Raw genomic sequence first — 3259 nt, 5'->3', positions numbered from 1 at the left:
ATAATAATTTATATAATATTATTATATATATATATATATATATATTATATTTATATATATATATTATTATGTGTGTGTGTGTGTGTGTGTTTTTTGATTTTTTTTGCTAGATAGCCTAAATTATGGTTTATACAATTCAAATGCAAATTAGTTAATTAGAATCTAACTAGAAGGGATAGCACTTCGTCCATATTAGAAACTGTCCTACAAGGATGTTGGCGTTTTTTTTTCAGTCCCTGTCCTACAAGGATGTTGGCGATCATGGATTTCCATGATTTTCTTGGCAATTTAGAGCGGTGGTTTGCCGTTGCCTTCTGCCCGGTGTTTTTATCGAGTCACCATCTCTATTTACCCGGTTCTGGGACCGGCACTGACTTGGGCTGGCTTACCCACCCAGTGGCTAGGCAGGCAATCGAGGTGAAGTTCCTTGCCCAAGGGAACAACGCGATGCGAGATCATTCTCAGTACGGACGTCAACAAATGACAAGTTTATGAACCCACAACGATGACGCCTAATATAAAATGTCAAGGGCCCAATGTTTATATATTAAAAAATATACTTTATGACTTAGCTCTCTATAATCCGGTGCCATCAGGTTTCACACAAAAAAGTCGACTCTTCTTTGGAATTTACGAACAGATACGATGGACAAGGTGGTCTGCAAGAGCATATTTGCCACCGTTCTCTTTGTATCACAAACTTAGACATCCTCTGTTCCATGGATAAACGGCTACATTAAGGGAACCATAATAGATAAAATTTCATTCTTAAATGTCTAAAAAAAATCTAATTTGACACAGTCCTTCAGGCTGATTTTAAAGAAATGTCCTGACGCTCAGGATATGACCTCTAATTCTAATTATAAAGACATGCTTTTGGCGCTCCAGCCCAGACCAATTTACTTAAAGCTTCCCTCTTCCTCTTGCGCTCTGGCAAAAAACATTCAATTATATATATATATATATATATATATATATATATATATATATATATATATATATATATATGTGTGTGTGTGTGTGTGTGTGTGTGTGTGTGTGTGTGTGTGTGTATAATCTATTTATTTATCATTATTATTATTATTATTTTATTATTATTTCTTTTTGCGCCCAGGACAATATTAGATTTGTAGTAAAATAGAAACCGATAAGTTTTTATCTTCAGTGTCAATAGTTTGGCCGAGGATTCAGTTATACATTACCGCTGGATTTAGTATCCTTTGTGGCTTCAGAAGTACTAGCTATTGTGGGTTCGTTGTATCACAATAATTCTACTCCTCATATTCTTTTTTCATTCCTAGATTAAAGAAAATGCTTCTTAACAAAGTCTAATTTAGTGATATACAAAAAAAATCTAACTACAAAATCATTCAAGATATTAAAATATGTATAAATCAATTATTGTCATATACTCTTCCCCTTCCTATGATGAACTTTCATCTTAACAATAATCCCATACAAAATGCACACACACACACACACACACACACACACACACACACACACACACACACACACACACACACACACACACACACAAACTCCTCTCAAAAGTCGTTATACTTTTACAGCTGCAGCGTAGACTTTTCTCTGGGGGTTCCAGTGGAGGCTCGCTTCGTTCACGTCCGACGCATCCCCTATGAAGGTGATTCTCTAATTATTATCGCGGAAATGGAAGTGCTTGTTAGGGATTAAATCATATATCTAAAAGGAAAAGGAAAGAAAAGAAAAGAAAACAAATTGAGTCAATATCTATGTCAAAGAAAATTACTCATATTTTTTTTCAAAACCTATTTTTATTAATGATTATCACGTTATTTAAAATAAGAAATAGTAAGAAAACGTAGACACTGTTCACTTGAAACGGATATATATGAAATTATATTCATATAATATTCAGACGTAAGAAGGAAACATTTTTCACTCTAGGTACAAGATCTTTCTAAGAGAAGGATAGAGTAAGTTAGGTTAGGTTAGGTTGGCATCTTCAGTAATGACTACCGCACTTTGCCAACTGCCAGAGGGAGTAGAATGCCCACGCGCGCGTGTGTGTGCGTATCGATGAATGCATCTGGATTAATCTTTATAGATATAAACAATTAGGGTTAAAAAGCACACCATAGCAATACATGATAAAAAATTATTCACTGTCACCGCATCATACATTACAGTTCACTGCTGTCTTCATTTACAGTAATTCGCACTATTCGCGAGGCACTTATTATTACTGGAAGGATATGGTTTATATAATACCATTTTGAATGATTTCAAATGCTTCCAACCTCTTGTTAAATAATCTAAAAATGGCATTATGAAGTGTGTGTTTGTGTGTGGGTGTTATATATATTCTATGTGTATGTTCTTCACTTCAATAACAGTTTAAACTGCCCAAGCTCCTCGAGTTCTAAGGACACGATGGTAATATGTAATATTTTTGCAGCTGTCTAAATTGCACTATACTGTCTTTATGCGTAAAGAAACAGACATTCTTATATACTCTAATTACGTAAGACTAGAGTATGTGGGATTACTTAAAGTTTGTTTGGACGATGGAGTTATACTAAAAGAATTTTGATCTTTTGCTCGAGAGGTATACAATGATAAGAATATTTTTTTTCTGCCGTTTTTTTTCTGCCGCGTTAATATTTAGAGTCATAAGCAGCGTATTCAAAATATAGGGATAGGGTGGGTCTTGGGGGCAGAGCCCCAAGTATAGCATTATGATTAAGTATTGTGACAAAAAGGTTAAAGATGAGTTAACGATTAGGATAAGTAGATAGGAGGGGATGAAGAAGAGAAGGAACAGGAAAGGGGGAGAAGAATACAATGCAAAATTTGTAGGGGAGAGTGCTGAGGTCCAAGACAGGGCTGATCCCCTACATTGGATCTTTAGTCTCCGTCTCGTAACCCCCCCCCCTCCTCCACGACAACAACGAGCAAGGGATTTGCAGGGATTAAGATATTTAGCTTTTATGAAAACGAGGTGACGTGTAAATTACTTACGAAATTTTGCTACTCTTTGTTTTGCGCATCTCTGTGGGGAAGTCATGTGCTACCTACCCTATATATGATGTGTATTCCATATCATGCTTTTGAGGCGACTCCTGAATGCTCCTTCCAGGGAGAGGGCATTCCATATGTTTGTTGCAGTTTTTGTACATTTTCTTGTGGCATTATTTTGTTAAAAATATTGCTGATGTTTAAAAAGAGGTCCCATTGGACTAGTCTTTTATTTATTAGCATTGAGTAAGAAAATGTT

Source organism: Penaeus monodon, chromosome 9 (assembly GCF_015228065.2).
Source record: "Penaeus monodon isolate SGIC_2016 chromosome 9, NSTDA_Pmon_1, whole genome shotgun sequence".
Taxonomy (NCBI): Eukaryota; Metazoa; Arthropoda; class Malacostraca; order Decapoda; family Penaeidae; genus Penaeus; species Penaeus monodon.
The sequence above is the reverse complement of the archived record's forward strand: the minus strand, read 5'-3'. Positions refer to the sequence as shown.